The sequence below is a fragment of the Grammomys surdaster genome, unplaced genomic scaffold (assembly GCF_004785775.1).
Source record: "Grammomys surdaster isolate TR1022 unplaced genomic scaffold, NIH_TR_1.0 125941, whole genome shotgun sequence".
Lineage (NCBI taxonomy): Eukaryota > Metazoa > Chordata > Mammalia > Rodentia > Muridae > Grammomys > Grammomys surdaster.
In genome coordinates this window covers 309,434-334,901 of record NW_021620763.1, presented here as the reverse complement: position 1 = coordinate 334,901, position 25,468 = coordinate 309,434, and the positions used below count along the sequence as shown (strand labels likewise).

At 44.1% G+C, this 25,468-nt stretch overlaps 1 pseudogene; it reads left to right on the top strand.

Annotated features, from left to right (window-relative positions):
- Window positions 1-6,983: 6,983 nt before the first annotated feature.
- Window positions 6,984-25,187, top strand: LOC114608905 (annotated as a pseudogene).
- Window positions 25,188-25,468: the final 281 nt, after the last annotated feature.

The following is a 25,468-nucleotide window of genomic DNA, read 5'->3' as shown; positions in this document are numbered from 1 at the left end:
TTTGATCAGAAATGTCAGCATCGTTCCCTTCTTCCTAACTCCACAGTGGAAGATGCTTTTGTTCCTTTCACAATTTCCCTTGTGTCACGTGAAGGACACACCCCACCTCTCCAGCTCTGCTACAGGATTTACCCATGCTGTGTGCTTCACCCCAACCATCAGTCACCTCAGAGACCCCACTGCATTAGTTACTCCATGCCGATGGTAAAGCTATCACACCTCCAGTGTATAATAGACTCAGAATTTTCTCCTCAAAAAAATTCTGTCACCCATATTGTTACCCTTGCTCCTAGTTATATACTGTAGGACAGGAACAAGATGAGGTCTTGGTACAAAGCCTAGGCTGGCCTTGGGCTCAAAATTCTCTTGCCTCAGCCGCCCAAGTACTGGGACTACAGACGTTTATAAAGGACAAAAATAAGTATTCAATTCCAACTTTTAAGCAACATTCTACTCTAGAACTACCGTAACCCAGATATATCACTACTGAGCTTATACATAAAGGACTCTATTTCTTACAACAGAGACACATGCTCATTTGCAATAGCTAAGGCATGAAAACAGCTTATATGTCACATGGAATTTTGTTCAAGTATAAAAGAAAACAGAATCATGAAATTCGTAGGTAAATGGATGGAACTAGAAAGCCTTACTCTGAGTGAGGTCACCCAGACTCAGAAAGACATCTGTTGGATGTTCTCATTCATGTTTAGATCCTAGCATTGGCTCTTTAGAGCTGTGTAGAGCTGTGTGTTTAACTTGGGATCCCCATAGAAGCCAGGAAACTAGACAGGGACCCTTGGTTAGGTAGAGGAAGAAGAAAGTTCTAAGTGTGTGTGGGGGTGGGGCAGAGCACAGTAGAGCACAGATGATATGAAGGGAAATGGGAATAATGGGGAGAGAGGCTTAAGTGGGGGGAGGGATGACAGCGTAGGATAAGGAGGAGTGGGGAACAGATAACTAACTCTAAGGATGTTTGAAGAAAACACACACACACACACACACACACACACACATAAATAATTTCTTATATAAAAGAGTTTAATAGCTGGGCAGTGGTGGCGCACGCCTTTAATCTCAGCTCTCAGGTGGCAGAGGCAAGTGGATCTCTGAGTGTTTGAGGCCAGCCTGATCTACACAGTGAATTCTAGGACAGTCAGGGCTACACAGGGAAACCATGTCTCTAGTTGGAGTTATCATATACAGGGGATAATGCTCTCTAGAAACCTTAGGTTTCCAAGTAAAAGCTCAGTGCCAGGCATGGAGTATCTCTACTTGAGCTGTCAAGGGTGTCCCAGAGAACCCCAAAACAATAGAAGCTATTGCTTTTGCTCTTGGTTTCCCACCAACACCTGATGGTAAGACTTCATTGCTAAATAGCATATACTTTGTTCACAAGACATTGGAGAAATAAAGCTGGTTTAGACCCTGGAAGTTTCTTCCCTTCTGGACAGATTTCATAGCATTAGACAGCACCATGTAGGCTTCTGGGCATGGAGAGGAGGGGTGGAGCCATTAGCACTCTTAACCAGTGGTTAGTCTTGTGAGCTGTGGTAAATCTGGCATGGCAAGATGTACCTATGGGTGCAATGGGGGTTTGTATGCTATGGAAGTAACCAACTGCTTTCTCATTGTAGTCAAGGTCCATTCCATAGGAGGAAACAGCTGATAATATAAACCTGGCCACGAATCCATGGCTGGAAGCCTATAGGCCCCAGAGGTAAACACTCAAAGATTTGTGCTTCTCTCTGACATCAAATATACAGTAATGGCAATTAACACAGAAACTCACAACTTGTCAAAGTGCTAAGTGGTGTGTGTGTGTGTGTGTGTGTGTGTGTTGTGGTGTGTTGGTATCCAGAGCCAGCTTGGCAAACCGGCTCCAAACTCAGGAATGTCACATGTAGGTGACATTTGTTGCCATGACAACCCTGCATACCTTCTTGGAGTGACTCCTCACACTCACCTGGGAACCACCTGTGTCACAGCCTAGATAAAAGGCGAGCCTTTTCCCACCTTCAACCCTTTTTCTCTTGTCTTTTCTCTCTCTCCTCTTTGTCCCTGTCCTTTCTAATGAAACCTCTACCACATGGAACTGCTTTGGCCTGGTGTGGTCTATCTGGACATGAGCCGCCATCCCAAACACAACAGAGTGCTAAGTCAATATGGGACATTTATATCACACACACTCACCCAGATACATACACACTCAGGGACCACGGTGTGAAGGGCACAAAACAATTGTAAGAGCCAGAGGTTGGGGAGAACCAGGATGGGAGTGTCTTGTAGACATGACAGGACTGCAGCACCAATGACCTAACAACAATGGCGATTGTCTGCATAAAACCTGCACAAGATCAAGTCTGGAATAGAGCAGAAAGGGGCTCACAAGTTCCCATCCCTAGATATGGACAGCTGATGGCTTCTTGGAAGGGAGGGTCAGTTTTCTTTAAGGTTGTGGTTCCTGGTAAATCAACCTACCTCCAGTGGACACCACACATCCAGGAGTTCTTGGGCACCAGATTGGACTCAGTGGGTTATATGGGAGGCAGGGAGACATGAGGTTGGAAGGCTAGAGAAGTGGGGTGAATCTGTCAGAAATGGAGGTGAATATGATTAAAATATATTCTATGAAATTCTCAAAGAATTAATAAAAATATTTTAAAGACTTAAGACTTTCAAACTTCTAGAATACCATAAAGAAGAAAATCTTCATGACCTTGGCTTGGGCAAAGATTGCTTTAGCTCTGACAAAATGAAATAGGAAGAAAATGTATGCTTTGCAAAGGAATATATTTAAAAATTATGTTTCATCCATATTAAAACTTTCTATACTTCAAAGGGCATGATTGGGAAAATGAATCCCAGGTGTGGTGATACACACTCAGCACGCTCAAGGGTGAAAGGAAGATCACAAATTCCAAGCCGAACTGGGCTACAGAGCAAGATCCTGTCTCTGGGAAACCAACCAACAAACAGTCACAAAACAAAAGCAGGAGCAAGAAACAATCTGTGGTTGAGAAGAATATTTCTAAATAACATTTGGCAAAAAATATATCCAGATTAATAAGCTTTCAACTTCCAAATAGGAAGACAAACAGCCCAATTTGAAAATGTGCAAATGGTTTGAGCCTACATTCCATTAAAGAAGATATATGAATGGGCAGGAAGTACAGGAAAACTTGCTTATCCTCATTAGTCATTAGGAAAGTACACGTTAGGTTACAATGAGGTGTGTTTACTTAATCTGCAGCCATCATCAGAACCACACACAATGCCAACTTCAAGTGGAGGTGGGTACATGAAATAGCTCAGCTACTTTGAAAAATAGCTTGCAGCATCCCTAAGAAATTAGTTCTGTGCAGGGAATGGTGGCCCATGCCTGTAGTTCTAGCATAAGGGAGTAGGGGCAGTCAGATCTCTATGAGTTCCAGGCCAAACCCTGTCTCAAACAACAAAAGGTTCACTTTATTGTAGAATCCAGAATTTATTCTTCTAGAATTCTACTAAAGAGAAGCAAAAATCTGAGCATAGGGACATCTAGGTGGAGTGACTTGTGTTTCTCCACATTATGTGGCAGTCTGTCCTTGTGACTTCTCCAGCATGGCAACATCAGAATAGCTCAGGTTTTTTGTTCTGGTTTGTTTTTTTTTGTTTTATTTTGTTTGTTTGTTTGTTGTTGTTGTTTTTTAACACATTGACTCAGGTCTCCAAAGGCAAAAGGGGAGGGAGCCAGTGGGAAAGATAGGAGCAGGGAGAAGGGAGACAGATGCATGAATAAAAAGAAGAGACATAGAAACAGAGGAGAGATACAGAGGGAGGGAGGGAGGAAGGAAGGGAGAAAAAGAGAGAGAAACTATATCATCTTCTATGGTCTAGCCTTGGAAAATATGCAATGTCAATTCTATTGTAGTCTATTGTTTGAAATAATAACAAGGCACCCCCAGGACCTCTATCTCACACAGGAAAGGCTACAATGTCATCTTATGAGAACAGCTTGTGGAATGAGGGGTGTGTGTGTAAAAGTACAAATTTCCATAACTATTTTTGACTCTTTTCTTTCTTCAAAGTTCCAGTGATCTCATGCCCATCCTTGTTCTCCACATGTGACCTCCCTGGCAGTCACAGCAAGAAACTGAAGCAACCAGAAGAGAACTCCTACCAGCTGTTCCTATGTCATCTCCCCAGTGACCTGCTACCTCTGCTCACTTACCTCTCCCCTAACCTTCCCGAAACAGAGTGTGCTACTCCATGCTCTCAGCCAAAGATAGCCCTGTACCCCAGATTCCACCTATCTGCCAGGAGCTGCTCCAAGGCTTCCCCAGCACCACTGATACTCTTCCTGGAGCACTGTTCCTTTCAACATACAGAAGTGCTCTCTCCTCCTCCTCCTCCTCCTCCTCCTCCTCCTCCTCCTCCTCCTCCTCCTCTTCCTTTTCCTCCTTCTCTTCCTCCTCCTCCTCTACCATCTTCTCCTTCCCCCTCTTTCTCCTCTTAAAGAAGTTCTTCTGCTAGTCCCTACCTAGCCTGATTTAGAATAAGACCCTGATTTAAAACTAACAACCCTTTCCATTGACAATGATAAATTGGCCACTAGTATACGATAACAAAACTGCTTAAATGACTACTTGCATCTAACTGGATCATTCAGGTAATAGCATTCATTGTCTGGGAGACACACTTCAGAATACATGTGTGAGAACATTTTCTGAGAGACTTAACTGGAGAGGGAAGACCCACTTCAGATGTGAGCATCCTGTGAGTTTGGGATCCTGAGCTGAGTAAAAAGGGATAAAGGCATGTGATAACGCAAGTCCTTGTATGCCAGCTTGACTGTGTCTGGAATTAACTAAAAACCAAGTGGTTTGGCACACCTGTGAGATTGGGTTGTTTGTTTGATTGTGTTGTTGTTTTGTTTAGTGTTTTATTTGGATTATTTGAGGTAGAAGACCCACCTTATTTCCAAATCATTTGAGGTCAGAAGAACCATACCATAATCTGGGCCACATGTTCTGGTGGCAGCCCAAATAAAAGGACATGGGAAAAAGGAAGCCTTTGCTTTTTGCCTGCTTGCCCACACTCTCACTGGCAAATTCATCTGTCTTGTTCCTGGACCATTTCTTTGCTGGTGTTAGAATCTATTTTCCTGGGATTCTAGTGTAGATTGAAAACTGGCAGCTCTCTAGGACTTGGGACTAGAGACTGGGACTGCTGAACTATCCAGTCTTATAGACTGAACGACTCCCAGATCCTTGGCCTTTCTGTTAGGAGACAGCCATTGTTGGAATGCTTGGACCACTGCCTGTATAAGCCACTCTAATAAATTCCCTTTCAATATATTTGATTCAGTATATATCAATTCATTCTATCAGTTCTGTTCCTTTAGAGAACCCTAACTAATATAAAGAGAAAGCGATTTAAACTCCTAAAGTGCATCTATTGCAAGGGATTGACAATTTCCAGGAGAGCTTCTCCAACTATGAACCGTGTCCCAGGACACCACAGTCCCTGGTATAGATGAGACATCCAGTGGTCTCTCCCCTTGTTTCAAGGCTTTAAGTAGCATCTCCCTGCTGATGACCAAGTTGTAACTCTTTCTCTGTTTCTTGATGGTAGATACAATGTATCAAAGCTCCCTCACCCTCCTACTGTCACAGCTAACATCACTCTTCCTGCCTCGTAGTTTATGCTGTGATGGATCATACCCTCATATTGTGAGCCAAGATAAACTTTTCCTTAAGTTGATTTTGTCAGATATTTTGTCACAGTGATGAAAAACATAGGCAATATGGAAAGTTGGTACCAGGAACGGGGCTGTTGCTGTGAGAAACCTTTGGAAATGGTTTGTGGTAGAAACATGGAGGACTGTGGAGCTACAAGCTAGAGAAGCCCAGATTGCTGTAATCCGGGATTAATGGTCCATTTGGTGGGATCTCAGGATGCTAAAACTTAAGTGACTGCAGATGTAGCTTATGAAGATTTGGGAGAAACAAGGACACTATTGAGAAGTGGGCCAGAGGCCATTTGTGCTACATTGTGACATATCTGACTGAATTCTGTTTAGGTCCTGAAAAGCTCAGTGTGATTGAATTCAAAAGGAGTGAACTAAGTTGAGTAGCAGAGGAGATCTCCGGCCTGTGACATGGTTGTTGCTCACTGCTCTTGTTCAATCTATAGTGAAAGAGAGTAGAAAGAGAACAACAAAAGAGTGCACACTGGGAAAATGACAAGATTGGGTTCCCTGAAAGGAAGCCCCAAGAGGTCACTGCATGTAACTGTGCAGGTGAAGTCTGCAAAGGAGATGCCACACTGGGAGATGGTTGTCAAGGAAAGCTGCAGACATGGAGTAGAGTCTGACCAAGAGAAATGCTATGTGTGCTTGTGCTTCTGATAGCTGAACTGGAGGGGCAGGGCCACCAAAGGTGTTTGGAGCCCAGATGACCCAGTGTGATCTCTAGATGCCAGACACAGAGCTTCAGCCTTTATTCTCCTGGATTTCCATCTTGCATTGGCCCAATCTTTCATTGCTGTGGCCTCTCCACCACTGCTCCATTTTGAAATGAGAAGATTTATTCTGTACCATTGTATAGTGGAAGCAGGTAACTTAAAAAAAATTGTCTTAATTCTCAGCAGAGACTTTGAGCTTTTGAATAGCATTGAAATTGTTAAGACATTGGGGATTTTTAGGGATAAAGTAATTACATTTTACATTATGAAATGAACATAAGACTTTAGGGCCCAGGGTCCCAATGCTCTGGTTAAAAGTGACATACTTGGATGTCAGATTGTCAGGGGATAGACATTATCTTTTTCTGTTTCTGTCACTGTGGACACAATGTGACCAGCTGCCTCATGCTTCTGTCATAGCTAGAACTGCTTTCAATGCTGCATCTTTCCCACTGTCATGGTCTAACCCGTCTAATTGTGAGTCAGAATAAATCATTCCTTCTTTAAGTTGTTTTTGTTGGGTTTTTCTCATAGCAATGAGAAAAGTTAACACAGTGCTGAGTGACAAGTGGCTGATGCAATGTAAGATTTTAGTATAAATAGAGATTTTGAGGAGCTGGTTATTTCTGCACATACTGGAGAGTCTGGGTGAAGGAAGTGATGAGTGCAGTGCTCTGGAGCCTGTTGTAGGTGGAGGTGCAGGTGGAAGTGGAGGTGGAGGTGCAGGTGCAGGCGGAGGTGCAGTGCAGGTGGAGGTGGATATGGAGGTGGAGGTGCAGGTGCAGGCGGAGGTGCAGGTGGAGGCGGAGGTGCAGGTGCAAGTGGAGGTGCAAGTGGAGGTGAAGGTAGAGGTGGAGATGCAGGTGCAGGTGGAAGTGCAAGTGCAGGTGCGTGCAGAGGTGCAGGTGCACACGGAGGTGCAGGTGCAGGCAGAGGTGCAGGTGCAGGCAGAGGTGCAGGTGCAGGCAGAGGTGCAGGTGCAGGCAGAGGTGCAGGTGCAGAGGTACAGGCGGAGGTGCAGGTGCAGGCAGAGGTGCAGGTGCAGGTGCAGGTGATGAATGTGAAACCTTCTAGGACCACTCTGAAAGAATTCTTACCATCTTCTTTTTACAGGGCCAAGACTCCAGAAGTCTAAACCCAAGGTAATGCTGAAGAGGGCCAATTTACGGTGCCAGAAGAATTTACGCCTGTGAACGTGAACTGTACACTTTCAATAAATGAACTGATTAAAATGTGATATGTCTTTAAATATCTGTTATACAAAGATGCTCACAACCTTAAAAGGTTTTACGAAAAAGTCTGGGCATTAATTGAGAAGAAGAGAAATGCTGAAAATTGCAATGCAATGTGGGTAGTTCCTGATGAAACTGTAGTTTGCAAATCCTAAATCCTGCCAGACCATCTTCATGGCACAAGCCTTCCTTTCTCCTCTGAGCGAATTAGGCTGTCTACCCTCAGAATTTGTAATGATCTCTCCTAAATCAGTCCCTTACAAAGGACCGCTGATTTCCAGGAAAGCTTGCCCCCGTCATGAACCATGTCCCAGGACACCATAGTCTCTGATGTTGATGAGACATCCAATGGTACTCCCTCTAGTTTCAAGGCTTTAAGTAGCATCTCTCTGCTGATGACCAAGTTATAACTCAGACTTCTTTCCTGGATTCCAGACATGCACATCCAGTCACTTAAAAAAAAAAGTTCATTTAGATACTCACTAGGCATCTTCAAATGAATAATGTCAAAAATGAGAAGTTTTTTTGCTAGTCATGGTGACTCACACCTGCAATCCCAGCACTCAGGAGGCTAAAGCCAGAGGATCAATGTGAATTTGAAGCAAGTCTGGGCTACATAACGAGCTCCAAGACAGCCCAGGCTACTGAGTGAGACTCTCTGACTATAAACAAACAAACAAACAAACACCAATGATGACAAAAATAAAAAACAAAACTCGGCTCCTCTAAGCTTGATCCCTTTATGGTTTTTCCTTTTTCATACTGTAGTGACAGCTCCGTGACATTCTTGTCATCTCAGTCTCCTATGTTCATATCTCAAATTCTCTCAAACTGTGCTGATGCCCCCAGACCCTGCCACTTCTCACCAACAGCGATGGCAGAATACTGGCCTCTATGACACCCCCACCTGTGTGGCTGGCGTGGTCTCCAAACTAAAGCTTTCCTTCTATCTTTGTCCCCTTCACCTTTAACTCCAACACAGCTGACAGAAAGCCTGTTGAAAATGCAAGCTGTGGTCTATAGAGGTGGCTCTGGTGGATAGCACTGGCTGAGGACCTCTGACCTCCGTTCCATTCCCAGCACTCACATGGCAGATCACAACTGTCCGTGTCTTCCGTTCCTCTTCTGGCCTTCTTGGGCACTGGGCACACATGTGGTACACACACGTACATGCAAGCAAAACCCTCAAACATATGAAACAATAAACATAAATACATCTTCAGAAGAAAAAAATTAAAATGCAAGTCATATTATACACTTTGCCCAAAACCTCATAGTGGCTTTCTGATTCTCCTGGAGTGAAATCTGGAATTCTTACATTGGCACATGTAACTGTGGACCACCTGTCCCTTGTCACTCTCTATCCCATATCTTTCTTCTCTTTCGATCCATAACTTTACTCAGCCTGTATGAGGGGATTGCGTCACACCAGGACCTCTGTCAGAGAGCCCATCCTTCACACAGCCACAGGCCTGGCCTCAGTTACTGTCTCAGGAGACTTGCCCTGAAACCCTACTTAAGATGCCAGATGCCTGGCATCCCTGGCTGTTGTCTTTGCTTGTCCTCCACTACTGACCCTTGTTACCTGAGATCTGAGGATACTCCTTGTGGATTCTTAGCCTCATTAATAAAATAATTCCAAAACAGACTCTGAAGGAAGCTGGAAGAACATTTTTATTAGTGTTTGAAAGGAAAAACACAGGGCAGGCAAGCTGGACAATCTTGGTAACTGCTGAAGGAAGGAGATGAAGGGAGAAAGACCTGCCTTTTAAGTAAGGTCCAAGCAAGCAGGCAGCTCAGGCAGCTCTGGAAATTGGTGAGTGTCTGTGTGACAGGGGAGCATTAGAGACTGAGAAGGCCTAAATGGTCAGGGAAAGAGGCAACTTATTAAGGAAGAGAAAGCATTTCCAAGAGTAGGAGTGGACTGGTGAGCTGAGGGGAAAGCCCCAAAACTCAGGGCTAGGAGGGGAAATAGGCTTTGTGGGGCGTTTCCAGGGCACCTGCCTGTTCCACATTTGTATGCTGTGGGCTTTCCTTGAGCATGCTCTGTTCATTAAACCAATGCCACATTAATAAAGGTTCCCAGGCTTTTTCTCTTTAACTGCTCTCAGTAACGTGCTGGTAATCATTCCTCCCACCTCCTCAGCATGTCTTTAAGTCAAGGAGCCTTGTGAGAGATGATCTCTTGGACAGGAGATTGACAGACCCAGCTGGATCAAGTCTTAAGGGAGGAGACAATACTCTGTTCCGTAATCTTTGGAGCAGAGAAGACCATCATGCCTGGGAGCAGAGTTAGAATTCAGGCGCTGTTCTAGGAAACAGGAAGAACTAGCTTTCCTTAGTGGGCCCCCACCTTCACCTTTTCATGGGGTGTTTAGGAGGGAGCAAAATGGATGCTTCCCTTTCTAGTGTTGCCAGGACAGCAGAAGCTAGGGCCCAAAGTCAACTATGAGGTAGGGGTTTGTCCTCAATGGCCTCTGAGTCTACTAATTTCTGTTAGCTTTCTAACGCTCTCTCAAGAGTGAGACTGTAATATCATCTAAGAGTTGGGCTTTGAGTCAATCTGCCCACTTCTGGCCAAGAACAAGTTCATAATTGATTGTGGGGTTTTGTTGCTTTTGTTGTTGTTGTTGTTATAGGGTGAGAGAAGTCTCTGCCCTAAAATCTAATTAGTTCTACATCCTGTTCTCATTGTCTTCAGTATCTAAAACTATGCCTGGCACATAATAGGCCCTCTACAAGAAAAAGGTTAATGAGAAAACGAGAAACCACAAAGAAAAATAATACATAATTTACATACTATGCTGTTACATTAGCTATTGCTGTAAACTGGTTGTCTCAGCCACAAAGCTGTGGTTGTTCCGAGTTTCCCCTTTTTTTTATTCTTTCTTTAACTTCACTGTGCAAATAACAAAGTCGATGGGTACCTGCCTTAGCTCACCCTTTGTCATTTTTTGTTGTTCTATTATTATTATAGAGAGTCCAAGACTGAATCCTGTCCTTTTCTTGCCCCTGCCCCTATTATTTAAACATTGCTACCAGGGTTTCGAAATCGCTAATCTGATCATGTCAATTCCCTGCTTAAAATTCTTCACTGGCTCCAGGACTCTATCAGCATAAAGTTTACAGCCTCACTCAGTACACAGCTCCCCTCCTGATCCTCCCTTCTGACCCCCTCCTGTCTCTTCTGTTGAGAGTCATTCTTATACCTTTAGTTTCCACCAGATGGGCCACTGGAGATTTGAGGAGTGAGCTATTTAAATGCCCTTGCTTTTGCATATGCAGTCCCTTCCACCTGCCTTGACCTTTTTCTCCTTCTCCTACTAATCACACTCCCTTGCACATCTCATCTCCATCATGACAGGCTCTAGAAGTTCCTCCTGACCTCTCAGTCTCAGGTAGATAATGCTTTCTGTCTGTGTCCCCGTCAACCACCCTTGATAGTTTACTCATCTGCTTCCCTGACCAGTGGACACGAACCTGAAAGTAGAGGTGCTGCTTCCACGCTGCCCTTTGACCTCTATGCCTGGCATTGAAGTGAGGCACCAGAAATGTTTGCTGAATAAGTGACAGTTGTGTGAGTAAGCCTGTTCCCATCTTGAAGCTGTCTGGTCTCAGAGGAGAGGAAGGCTGGAAGCCAGGCAGTGAGACACCCATACAAGGGACTCTAGAGCTGGACTTACCCTGGGGTTAGCAGGTGACCACTGCAGACAGCATGTGAAGGGGCTGGCCAATGGACTGACACAGCACTGATGGGGGAAAGACTCTGCACTCTGCATGTCTGGCCTGGGAAAATATTTCTGACATTTTCCTTGTGTCTGTCCCTGTTGTCCCTCAGTAGTTCAAAAAATCTAATGGAAAAAAACCCTAAAAACCCCAGACTGCCTTAGATGTTCTAAAACAATCCAGGAAACATGATTTGGCTTTGTGACTAAGCCAGTATTAAAAGGTAGCATGTTCCTTCTGGTGATGGCAACAAGGAGCTTTACCAAGGAGAGACAGAAGCATCTCATGCATTCTGCCTTGGGTGGCTGTGGACCCCCTCTGGTTTCCCCTCTTCACACTCCTGCTAACAGAGTTTGTGTTGTCTAGAACAATAAGACTGCCCTCCACACCTTCACAAACAGAAGGTAAAACTTACAGTGTGCAGTCCGCTCTCAACAAATTCTCTTTCCTGACCTCAAGTCTCAAAGCTTTTTCTGCTTTCTGTTACAGAGGGCTCTCCATCCTGCACGGTGCTTGCTTCCTAAGCATTTGAAGGTGGAGGTTTTCTGGTGGCTCTTCAGACATAGTGAGGCATTTTAATTGGTGGGCCAGGCTGGAGTGGGTGGGGGTGGCAGGTGGAGAATGAAGGGGGATGGGAAATCCCAGAAACCTCTTCTCCTCAGGCTCAGCACAAAGACACAACCACAGTGAGTCCATAAACACAGTGCTCATTTGCGAGGACTTCCTGCCTTTGAAATCAGCTGCTGTGTGGGAAAGGGACAAATATTTAAGCAACAGTTGGAGTGTTTGTAATTACAACTCCCACTGATGAATAGAAGATGCTAAAAAGACGGCAGAGGACCGTTTGGCTCAGAGCGGAGTGTTAAGACTGTGGTAATAGAAAGCAATCTGTTCAAGGAGAGGTCTGGGAGGGCACGGAAAACAAAAACAAAACAAGCAAGCAGGATGAGTAAGTGATGGAGAGAGGCAATAGCAGCAACCTTATAATTGCTGTGAAAACATCCACATTGGTAAATCTTGAAATGTATGTGGGATGCTGAAGATGAAGGAGAGGGCTGTCAGGACAGGATGAGCAAAGTGAAGTTGTTATGAGAGGGAAAAGTAGCAAAAAATAACACATACTGAAAACGTTAACAGACACTCACCTGCCATTTTCTTTAGTGGGTACAGACCGTATCCATCTATATAGCTTCTTTCCTTCAAAAATGTCAGCCTCTCATAAATATTCATCTCCACGTAGCTAGGAGAGAGTGATTTTAGGCTTATAAAATTTTACTGTTGGATCATTGAGGTCCACCCTTCCAACTGCTACCACTTAACAGAGGTGGATATAGAGGTCCCAGAGATGAGCCTTGTGAATGTCACATTCCTAGAGAGAACAGCCTGACTCTCTTCCAGTGATCTTCCCACAACATTGGCATCAGGGAGACACCCTTTCACATGAAACGTGTTGAACACTTACTTGATGAAGCTGTGCTTTCCGTATCCACGGATGGAATCAATTATATTCAGTGGTGATAAAAGGTGGCCCTGAAGTCAGGAAGGCTCTTAAGATATCTGCAGTGTTTGGCAGAACTATACTCTGTTCACTTGAAACTGTACAATATATCCAGGCGGGCCATGTGAAGATTTGCATCTCCAGGTACCCTGGCGCTAGGACCACAGCTCTAGTGTGGCATGAGAGTGTCAGGGAGAGTGAGGTCAGATGCAGCCTGTGGAAGAAAGCTGTTGGCAGAGAAGAAACCCTACATACCAAGGCCAACATGTAAACTCACATGTGCAGCAAACAAACAAACACACAAAACAAAAAACGGAACCATACTGATTATCTACAAGGGATGCAATCAGCTGGGCATGGTACCACACCGTCTACCCTGCAATCAGCTGGGCATGGTACCACGTCATCTACCCTCCCCTTCCTGCTCCGGCCTACGTGTCCCTTTAAAAGTGCACTCTCCTAATAAACTCTCTCTGCCCTTTCTGTATCTATGTGTTCTTGTTCAGTTTCTTGTTCTGGGACACAAGGACATGGAACTCCCTTCAAGGTGCCCACAGGACATCCACACCTGCCTATAACACTGGCAGTTACTAGGCTTGAGATGGCTCCTGTGTTGAGAGGAACTGGCTCTTTCCAAGTCAAGATAGAAAATCCATAATCCCAGTCTCTGGAAAAGGAAGGCAAGTAAAGTCAAGAAGGTTGAAAAGGATTTCTTAGGACTTTGGATAACTCCAACCCACAGGAGAAGAAGATGTTCTGTGAGTCTGGCCACAGCTTTGGTCTTGTCAGGATCACCTGCACTGTTCTATAAGCAGGGGTTCCAGAACGAAGAACTTGGGGGAGAGAGAAGCTCTTTTCTCTTGCTGGTGGGAGGGGCTTTCAGCCCACATTGGGAGAGGCAGGTACCACTGCTCAGTGCAGGCGGGGAGAGAACAAAAGCTCCAGTGGCCCTGGAGATGGAGCCTGTTGGGCCTGAGAGTCTGAGGTCATGTATGTGGGGCTACTCAGAGTGAGCTGGCATCACTGAATACCTACTATGTGCTGGGCACACTGCTGGATGCTTCATAGGCAGCCTCTCACCTAATCTTCATAGTAGCACCACTGAGTGCTATCCCCATCTACAGTTGAGGAAAGAAGGACTTAGAGAGTCATCTGCCAAGATCTCAGGTGCTGGAACTGGCTCCTGGAGGGAGTCTAACACACCAGCTTCTAGTTGCACTTCAGCGAACAAGAATGTAGAAAGCTCGCAAGTTTGAGAGAATCCGTGCAAACTACTGAGCACTGCATCTGCTGGTCTAAGGGTTTATCTCCCAGAGACAATGGCTACCTATAGCTTTAGCATCATTACCTTGGAAGCACAAATCTTACATAAGATTGGAAGATTTGGGGAACTATGAGAAAGTTCGAGTGTGAAAGCTTCTGGAATAAGAGAGGTTGGAAAGATGGCTTGCTGGTTAAGAGTTCTTCCTGCTCTTGTAAAGGACCTGGGCTCAGTTCCCAGCACCTACATCAGGTGGCTCGGGCAATTATTCACAACTGCCTGCAACTCCAATTCCAGCAATCTAGTGCCCTCTTATGTCCTCCATGGGCACCTGCAACACATATGTGGCACACAAGACTCACACAGGCACACACACATACACAACAAACAAACAAACAAATGTGCTACTGGTATAGGGAGAGAAACCTTCTATTTCTTTCTGGTGACTGTGAGTCTGGAGGTATCACTGGAGAATTGAGTGGCAAGACCTCCCAGAGGTGAAAGGTTGCTTCAGCTTAGGGTGACTCAATTTTTAACAGTATAAAAGCGAAGGCTGAGAGTCTGAGCAGGGCTGAGCTCATGGAGGGAACCAAAGGCAACCTGAGGGTGGGCGAGCAATCTGGGATTTGGTTTAGTGAAGGTCTAGACACAAAATTATTTCATCACTGCTTGCTTTAATCTAAGTTCCTTATGTCCAGGGCTCAAGAGGTAACATCATTTGCTAGAAAATGACGTCACTGTGGGAAAGAATATAGATATGGCCAGGATCCAGACAAACCGAACTTTAACAGTCAGAAGAGTAACTAAACGTTAAACTCAGTTAATCCATTTACTAAGCCAGGCGTGGCCCTTTGAGACAGTCATTGAACAGTCTCGATCTGAAAAATCATGAGCACTTTGAAAGTCATTTTATGGCTGCATGTAAGAAAGAGGCCACGGTTTCATAGCCTGAGTTTTCAGAATTTATAAGTTTTCACTTTAGAGAATTAAAATTGTATATATGTAACAAAATGGCATTCCTTAAAACTTCAAGCAGAACCTTAAGAACGTCACGGCTGGTTGAATTTATTCGTTCTCTGGGGAGAAACTTTCTTCCACAGAGAAAGGTTTAATCCGTGAAGCTGGCTGCTGCAGCTCCTGTTAGAAGATGCTGTTTTCTACGTAATATGATGAAATGATTGAACACATTTTGTGGAATTTGGCAATTTCTCCTGTGGAAGTTGATCTTTTCTCTGTGGTTACTGAAATATATATATATATCTCAACATCCACAAAAGCAAATGTATTATTTTCAATAATTGGTTAATTTGAGGAAGCTCAGCTGGCCTGCTTTCCTGGAAATTGCTGGAAAATTAGACTGGACCATCCAGAAAAGCTGGTGAGGTGAGAAGCCTTGTTATTTCTGAAGGCCTCTGATAGATTGTATTCAAGGTTGATAGTGAGGTGGGGGGAAGTTTGTTGACACATCACTGTTAATGGTAACTGTTGGAAGAAAGACAACATCCGTGTGCAGAAGCTGGCACAGAAATATATCATAATAGGAACAAATGGGTGTTAATAAGCGGTCTGAGATAGGTGATGTGCTATAAACAGGGCCATTAGATAACGTGGTCACGATGTCAGAGTGATGACACCAGAAAACATTGCGAAGCCCGCCCTATTGTCCCAAAGAAGGGATGCTGATGGGAGAGTTTGTTGTGGAAGACAATTTGTGCTTTGCTCTCAGAACCCTAGGTTTTCAAACTTCGTCTCAGATCTGGATACTTTGCAAAACAATAGCTTCTCCTTTGGCCTGCTGGCAGCCAGGAGGACTACTGCCGACTTGAGTCCTCCTTCTCCCTATGGTGATCCCATAGGTCATCCTCTTAGCAGCTGCAGTGAGAGCCTCCTCTCTCTAAAGACCTAGAAGACCACTGGAAATCACTATGGGGCGGCTAACCTTCTACATCAGCTTGGCTGGGTTGTGGGATCCCCTGATGGCTGGGGAAGCATCATTTCTAGGAGTTTCTGTGAAGTTGTTTTAGGTGAGGTTGGTTAGTGCTTACTTAAATCCTCAGACTGAGGGAACTTGGGCTCCATCGTTCAGGTGGGCCTCATCCAATCAGTTGAATAGAACACATTGGTGGCCCTCACCCAAATTAAAGAGAATCCTTCCTGCTTTGTAAGGCTACTGACATATTATTTACTTTTTCCCCTTACAGACCTTATGTGGGGAGTCTTGGCTTCATGGGTCTGGGTCATATACAGAATGATAACTACAAAGAATGTGGGATATGTAGTCTTAGTTCTTTAGCTGAGAAGTTCATTCTTGATTCTCAGACTTGGTAGAAGGCCACTGGGCAGGTGTTGCATGCCCACATCACAATGTCATTACTCTGTTGTCTTCTGCATCCACCTATGGAAGGAAACATATGTGAACTTCCTGTACTCCAGTCTGACGATGGGAGAATTTCTGGGTTCAGTGTGGTTGGTGTCATTTCCCAAGTTCAGCTTGACTACTGCCATAAAGGCTTCTGCCTTGACCCACCAGACACCTCTCTGGTGGTTTGAATCTTGGCCTCTAGTCCAAAGAGTTGAAATTAAGGGTTCACACAGACTTACAAAAGAAACAAAGATAATTTTCAGAGTGAAGCAATAGCATAGACTATAGAGAGTTATGCTATATCGTCTTGGCAGTGACCACAGGAACGAGAGGCCCAGCCTGTGGCCTGGTTCTCTTTCTCTGATGTCTAAAAAGAGAGACTCGTTCCAAAAGGGTGTAGTTGGGGTTGTTCTCTGTTGATAGTTTAAGCCATACATTCATTTTTTCTTCTGTATTTGTCCTTCTCCATGATGCATCTGATTTTAATCCTATGCACGCTCAGTTATGCATAGACAGAAGATGGCAAGTAGGGAATTCTCCCTAAAAGTTCACGCTGAGGACACAGTTTGCCTTACAGCATGCACACATATTGGGTGTGGACCACGGCGCTGGGCTCTTTTGCAGGAGGTCCTCTTTCCAAGAAAGCGGAGAATCTCTGGACAAGGTACCCCCTTGGTGAGACCCGAAAGTCTGGGACAGGTTGGCCCTACCACTTAGCCAGCAAGGGAGAAAGGACTGTTTTTTTCCTGCTCTGTCCATGTTCCCAGCAGCAGCTGCTGGCCATGTCTGCCCACACCACAGCAGCCTCTATGTCTCTTTCCTGCCTCCTCTGGCAAGCTCCCTTGGGACTGACCACAGACATCTGAAGATTTCCCAAGAACATCAAATTGCTGATTCTTTCTCTCTCTGAAGCTGGCCCAGTGTTTATGCCCTTTAACAACTCATCTCAGTGCCAGGACGTTCTTTTGAAAAGAGGGACATGTCTTTTAAAAACTCCCCTCAGGTCCCTGGAAAATACTCAGCCAGGATGCCCTATGCAAAGGTGATTTGCCCTTTTCTACAGCTGTGCCTGGAGTCCCTTGCAGATGTCTTGGCCTTTTTTCCCTGCAGAGGGCTACTTTGTTAGAAATTAGGGTTATTAATGCGATTTACAAAATATGTTTGATTGAAACAGATGGCTATAAACAGGCAGTTTTTGTGGAAATTTACCAGCCTGAGTAGTCATAGACCTTGTAAATAGGTAGCCTTGACAGATAATACCAACTTAGATAAGGACAAGTGAATCATAGGCAGAGTCATAGTGACCTATCCCCTGAACCCTCACCCAGCCAGTACCCTGTTCTGAAAAATACCTGTATTCCCCCTGAACACCCACGCTCCAGTGTCATCCCCCTTCCCCCACATCTTGCCTTTTTGTGTTTATAACACCTGTGTGAATGAGTATAAATTACAATTTGAAAAAAAATTATATATATATATATATATATATATATATATATATATAATGTTTGCAAGTTATTTGAATATCCAATATTTTAAATATTAAATAAATAATAAAAATTTTTAAGAAAGGTAAAGAAATTAGGGTTACTACACTTCCTTCATACTTTGCATTGGGATTTATTCTAAAGAGCTGGAGTATGTTTGAGCCTCAAAACCTGAGAAGAAAACCTGGTATGTTCCCAAAAATGACATCTAGGCTCCTTGCTGTGCAAATGGCCCCAATTTTAGTCTCTGCCTGACCATTTTCCAACTGGCATTACCAGGGCCACAGTTTGTTTTTAAATTAAAACATTTCCATATAATATATTTTGATCACGTGTACTTTCCCCTCCCTCAGCTTCTCCCAGATGCTCCCAACCCCTCCCCTTACCCAACTTTATGTTCTCTTTCTCCTTAAAAGGAAAGAAAAAACCTCACAAAAACACGAAATGAAAACCAAAACAAACAAGCAAAACCCAACAAGACAAAAAAAATATGCCAAAATGAAACAAAGCAAAACCAAAAGTCCACAAAATAGCACTGATTTCATTTTGTGTTGAGTAACTCCTCCTGGACGTGGGACCTGTCTGAAGTGGAGGTAATGTGCTCAGTGAGTAGCATTGGAGAAAACTGATTTTTTTTTTTTTTTGCTTTGCCAGTGGTTACCAATTCAGGTAGCTTTTGAGCTAGGGGTGGGAGCCTATCTCCACTTCCCACTCTCAGTGCTGGGCCCAATCTGGGTTGAACCTGTGCAGGTCTTGTGCATGCTGCCATAGCCTTGTGAGTTTATATGTGCACCAATGAACAGTCTTCTTTTAAAACCTAAGACTAAATAGCAAGGTTCATTGTTTGACCTTTTGGCCTTCACAGGGTGCCTCTCGGTGGTTAAGGCTGACATCTTTCTGATGCAAATTCTCTATACTGCTTCTAAGGGTGCTCTCTGGTTAAATGTAGTCATGCTATATGTTCTCTGAGTTGCTTGCTGGGGGGGGGCATACTGTTGGTTCCAGGTGTTATATATGTGTCCTTTTGTCTGCTGGTATAGCTGTTAGTGTGTGTCTTTGACTTGGTAAGTTTGTTCTGCATACCACCTTTAGATACGTGTTATGTGGTCTCTCTATATCAGCCCCCTGGGGTTCATTCAAAGTGGTCTACATTCTTATAGACTGTGGGACTGCGTAAGGGTATCCTGGGTCATGGTTGAGCAGGCGCCTAGAACCCCGAGACTCTGCAGACTCTGCTGCGTGGAATTCTGCGTGAGAACCGGCAGGAGTTCGGTCCCTCCCATCATCCAGGATCCTGAAAAGCAGTCACATCTCCATAGAGTCACATAGGCCAGGCTATAGGCCTCAGGCCCTAGGGATTTACATACTAATGAAGGCCAGAGGGCAGAGCAAATTAAACATGCCTCCCCCCAGATCCTCCCCCAATCCTCCCCCTTTCTCCCTCCCTATATAACTCGGGACTGCCCTGAGGTTTTGGAGGGTACGCCTAGATCTATCTATTATCCGCCATGACAATAAAACTTTTTGGAACCAAGGACTTCCTCGTGTTATTGGGGCCTGCCGCTGCCAAGGCCCTCAGGCCGCTGGAACCATAGGATTCCCTCCTAATGTGGGACCCGCCACGGCGGTGGAAGCCCCTCCGGGGCTTGCGCCGCTATGGCGGCCTTCTTAAATTTTCCCCACAATAGACTATAGTGGATGAACAAATCCTTTTAGTTAAGAAGACTGAAACAAATCTAACAACGCATTAGATTAGTTATTAGTTAACTTTATCAACACATTATTAGTTAACTTTAGGCGTGTAAGTGTTTTGCCTACATGCATGTGTAGGCACTATGTGCCAACTTATGTGCCCATTGCTCAAGGAGTCCAGGAAGTGGGCAGTGGCTTCCCAGGACAGATGGTTGCGAGCTACCATATGGGTACTGGGAAAAGAACCCAGGTCCTCAGGAAGAGCAGCCAGTGCTTTTAATCACTGAGCCATCTCTCTAGAGATGTTGGCTGAAAAAATAGAAATCTTTCCAGAATTGTTAACACATTGTATCTATGTAATGATTAGGTATTTAAACATGGTGTCTATATTTTCTGACTTTCAAATAGAGCTTTCTTGGTTTTCATTAAAATAATGAGTTATTGACCTGCTCTTGGCAGTGTTTCAAGCATTAGCTCACAGAATAAAGATTTTATGTTTTATCAAGATAATTACTCATGTTTCCACTACATTTGCCCCACTGTTAACTAGTTAGGAAAGTCTTAACAGAGTCAAGATTTATTTACAAGTTTGTTTTTGTCAAGCTTTATCTAGGTGGTATGCAACAGCTGAATTTTTTAAGCCACTATTCATTCTTCATGACTGGTATAACCTGATTTTCAAGAACCATATTTGGAGGTCAAATCAGTGAAGTTAAAGGCCTAAGAGAACAGCCAATATTTTGGTCCTACCCTAAGAACAGCCCAGTTCTAAAGGATGAAGAGATGTCTCTAAAAAGGGAGTGGGAGCTCACAATTCTGACAAGTCACCTGTAGATCAGCAAGGCTATGGAGCCCCCAGTGGTTGGACACTGACCAGTATATGAAGAAGAGCATCATCGCAGAGGGAAACGTCCTCAATGCTTACACAGAAAGCCACATGAAACAAGACCCCAGCCCGTCCCAGCAGATGATAGAACTGGCAGAGGAAAATTAGAGGAGCCAAGGACTCTTCTGAAGTCCCTAAAAATAACCTTTAAGGGCCCTCGTTTGACCTTAGTAATACAAAAGGGATTTATTTTGGCCAAAAAATATTCCTAAATACCCAGCAGGAAAATACATCCAAAGAGAATAATTAGCAACGTTACAGGACAAATCTATACCAACGACAACCAAGAGTTCCTGCTTCAGCCAGGAAAGCAGTGCTCTTAAGTACCCCAAAAAAGCTTAAGCCAATTTAAAAGGACTCCAGGGCATATCTCGACAACTAGTACACATCAATGGACCATATTTAAATTGGTCTCCTATTTTGATTCCCTCTTGCCTATGGGGATTTCCAAACTTCCAGATTCCTGCCTCCGTGCCTCAGCAGGTGCTTGCCTTCTTTTTATCTCCTCCAATGAGTCACACGTTTTCTTCACACCAAGCCTGATGCTTTATTCTCATCGCCAATATTCTAATCATTATTCAGTCGAGAGCAGTGATGGTTGTTCCTTTTTCTGCGTTTAATAGGATTACTTATTTTGCCGCACATCCTTGTTCACCGACCCCCTTCAATAGCTAATCAGATTCGCTTCTTCCCAAATTAAACAGATTCAACTTCAGATAATTATAAACAGGTTTAAAGGAAGTCAGGATTCTGCTCAAAGCCTGTTCACCTTAGTGCAGCGGGAAAACTGTTCTGCATACTCTGCTCTACAGGATGCCTTACATCTGGGCTTACTTCTTCCTCACAACCAACTGAACAGGAACCTTGGCCTCCACTGGTCCCTAAGACACATTTGACCAAGACTTCAAGCTCCTCCATTTTTCACCTGCTAGCCAAGTTTGTTTCTTCTAGGAGGTCAGTGGTTCTATCTCCAGATGTTGCCTTGATGGGGCTTTCAACTTCTACCATAGGAAACCCCACGCCCCTTAAATTCCCTGGGCCAGCAATATGGCCTTCAACAAAGCTGTTCCTAAGTATGACTGCCTTTCTTTCACGTATCCCACAGGGCATGTTTAATAGTAACAACATAAGTAGGGCTGGAGTGGTGTGTGGGAGTGTGAGGGGGTATGGGGGGGGTGAGGGAGTGTGGTGGATGTGGGGGTGTGGGGTGCGTGTCTACCATTTTTCTGGATTGCATGGGTAGGAGTCTACAACACAGTTTTTCAATTTTGCCACATGGAAGAATGATTATAAAAATGTTTCTGATTATTCCTCTTGATATTTTAACACTTCTGTAAACAGGACTTTGAAGTTCCTCCTATGGGGGAACAAAAAAACACAGAGAAAACCTTCCCTGTCTGTTGGATCTGGGTTTGCTGTGGCTGTAGAAGGCAGCAGGAATGATAGTGTTCCAGTTTGGACTGGAGCATCGACATGTGCTTGCATAATCCCACCCTTGAAATTCTATCACCTTCATGGAGTCATGTAAACAAGCCTTGGCTAACCTGTTGGGAGATAAAGGCAATCGCCCTGGCCTGACAACTCCTAAGGGCTGCCATACTGTTTACCCAAGCCACAGGTGCCCAGCGAGATGGAGGAGGGTCAACAAACAGGAAAACATGTTCACTGTTTCAAGCCACTGAGTTTGGAACCGTTCAAGTGTAGTAACTGATACAGAGATGCTTTTAATGAATTCATTAAATCAGCATGTATAAAGCACTTAGAATAACACCTGGGTCACTGTGAGCCTTAAAAAATGTTAGCTATAATAATTGTTTCATACAAATAGTGCCTTCAAAGAATCCCGCTGTGTGGTACACTGTAATTCATTCAATTGTCTTCACTTAGATTCTTTATTTTTTTTCCTACTATAACGAATGTGGTGAGCCATCAAGATGGCTCAGTGGATGAGAGTGCTTGCTGCTAAGCCTGACTACCTAGGTTTGACCCCCAGATCCTATGTGGTAGAAGTAGAGAACCAAGTGTCAAAGTCAATTGCTTTTCTTTGTTACATATCCTCTCTATTGTACTGAGTTATTAGCAACAGGAAATGGGTCATAATATGTATTTAAACCAATAATAATACCAATTCACCACCCCAAGGTAGTAAAATCATTCAATTTATTAGCATCAATAGAGTGTGAAATATCTACTTCTGTTCACCATTGTCAGTCCCCAAATTATTTTAATGGCTATATTAGTTCATCATAAGTTATTTCATGAGGTCTCATTACCGAACATGTAGGTTTTTTCTTTCTCCCTGCTATCATAAATAAGACACCAGTGAATACCCCGGTAGAGGCAGCTTTTCACACATTCTTGTTTATTTCCTAAGGGAAAATTCCTGGAAGTAAAATTTTGGAGTCACATGCTTTGGCCATTTTGAAGGCTTTGAATATGTAATACTGAATTATTCTTCAGAATAATGTATGATAATTTAATAAATTTAAATAAATTTAATATTATGATTAAATATCAAATGAAAAACTTTATGGAAACTGTAAATATGTATAAGACAACAGAGACTATGACACCCACCTCCCAAACATAACCATCACTTAGATTCAATTATGATCAATTTATAGCCAAAGTGTTTCTTCTATACCTCCCCGATTTGATCAGATTGTGTTGAATGGATTCAAGGTGTCAAAGGTATTTTCAATATTTCTCTTGAGCGGCAGAGTACTCTGAACAACAAAAGCTCCCTTTTCAGAGAGGCCTGGTGAAATCACATGAACCGAGTAGCTTGAGATTACATCCCAGGTTTCCCAGCCAGGGGAGAGCCACACTCTAGTGTACACAGACCAGTGGGAAGCTATCGTATACTGGTTTCTTCCCTGCCCTGTGGGAGCCAGGGGCCCTGCAGGAAAAGAACACTGAGGCTCCACTCCTGAGGGTTCATGGGGCTTTTCTGAGCCTCTGTATTCCCCAGGTGCACGTCATTTGTCATCTAAATTAAGCAGAGGTAGATAAGGCAGCCCATTCGAGGCTCCTGCGTGTGTAAATACTGTGATTCCTGTGTACAGTGATGGCTGTGAGCAATAGGCTTTTCTTTGACTCCTGCTTACAGTCTCCAGGCTGACTGAATTTTGTGATACTAGCCAATGTGTCGTAGCATCAACACGTCGGTGCAGTCTTGGGATGGGAATGTAGGTGATTTCCTTTCTCAATCAAGTACGGCTGGAACGTACAATAATGGCTCTCTGTCTTCCTGGCTCTCCCAGAAAAGGGCTGTACCAGGGAGCAAACTGCATGATGGTGGAGGTATAGTTCTGAGGGGAAGTAGGAGGTAATTTTAAGGTCCAAATCAGCCAGTTTGCAGAGAGAGAGCAGGAAGAGATCTGTCTTCTAGACCAGAATGGTAAGTGGACAGCTGACGAATATTCCAAATATCAAATTCAAGATTTCACTGCAGTCAATCCCAAGATTCTGCAGGAGTTCCAGGGGTCATGCAGTATTGCTTTAAATAACACACAGGACAGTGTCTGTATCATCAGGGTGTCAGGGTGCCGATGGTCTGGGTTACAATCTCAACTCTGGTCAAATCACTTGTCCATTTATTCACTGATTCCATGAAAATGCTGCGGTAGACAGCTGCTGCATGCTAGATGCCAGGTCCTGCGCTGACCCCACCAGGCAAGGCATTGTTTCTGTTCTTAGGGAAAGTTAGTAGTCTAGGGCTGGGCAAATGGCTCAGAGGGTAAGAATACTCGCTATGTTCCTGTGAAGAAGCCAAGTTTTAAAGGCTTGGTGTGGTCGATCATGCCCGTATTCCCAAAGCTGGTGGCAGGACAGAGAAAGGATGATTTCTGGGGCTTGCTGGCTAGCAAGTCTACCTGGAAAAAATATCAGAGGAAGGCTTATGGTAAAGGCACCTGCTGCTAAGTCTGATGTCCTGAACTGGATCTCTGGAACCCACATTGCAGAAGGGGAGAACTGGCTTCCACAAGTTTTCCTCTCACCGTGGCAAGCTTGTTTCCACCTCTAACCTGACACAAATAAGTTAATAAATGTATTTTAAAATGTTAAAAAAAAAAACTGTCTTCAGTCATCCCGAATCCGAGTTCATCCGACACCAGCTGTCTCCACCATGCAGCACTCGAGGCACACCGGAGTCAAGGTCGGCGCCACATCCGCCTTGATCCCTAAGATGGGTCCTCTCTGTCTCCAAAAAAAGTTGGCAATGACATTGCCAAGGCTACCGGTGACTGGAAAGGTCTGAGGGTTACAGTGAAGCTGACCATCCAGAACAGACAGGCCCAGACTGAGGTGGTGCCCTCTGCCTCTGCCTCTGCTCTGATTATCAAAGCCCTCAAGGAGCCACCAAGAGACAGGAAGAAGCAGAAGAACATTAAACACAGTGGAAACATCACTTTTGATGAGATTGTCAACATTGCCCAACAGATGAGACACCGGTCTTTGGCCAGAGAACTTTCTGGAACTATCAAGGAGATCCTGGGTACTGCACAGTCTGTGGGCTGCAATGTGGATGGCTGCCACCCTCATGACATCATAGATGACATCAATAGTGGTATGGTGGAGTGCCCAGATAGTTAAGAAACAACAAGAAAATATTTCAATAAAAGACTATCTGATAAAAAATGTTAAAAACTCATAAAAAATTCAGAGGCACTGTCTCAAGGGTATAAGGCAAGTGTTGGAGCTGGACATCTGATGTCTTCCTCTGGCCTCTGTGTATTTGCACATATGAGAGCACACACACATACAGGTGCACACATACTGTGCTCACATACACACATATACATATACACACACATACATACACAGACATACACATACACGTGCACATACATACACACAGGCATGTACACACAGGT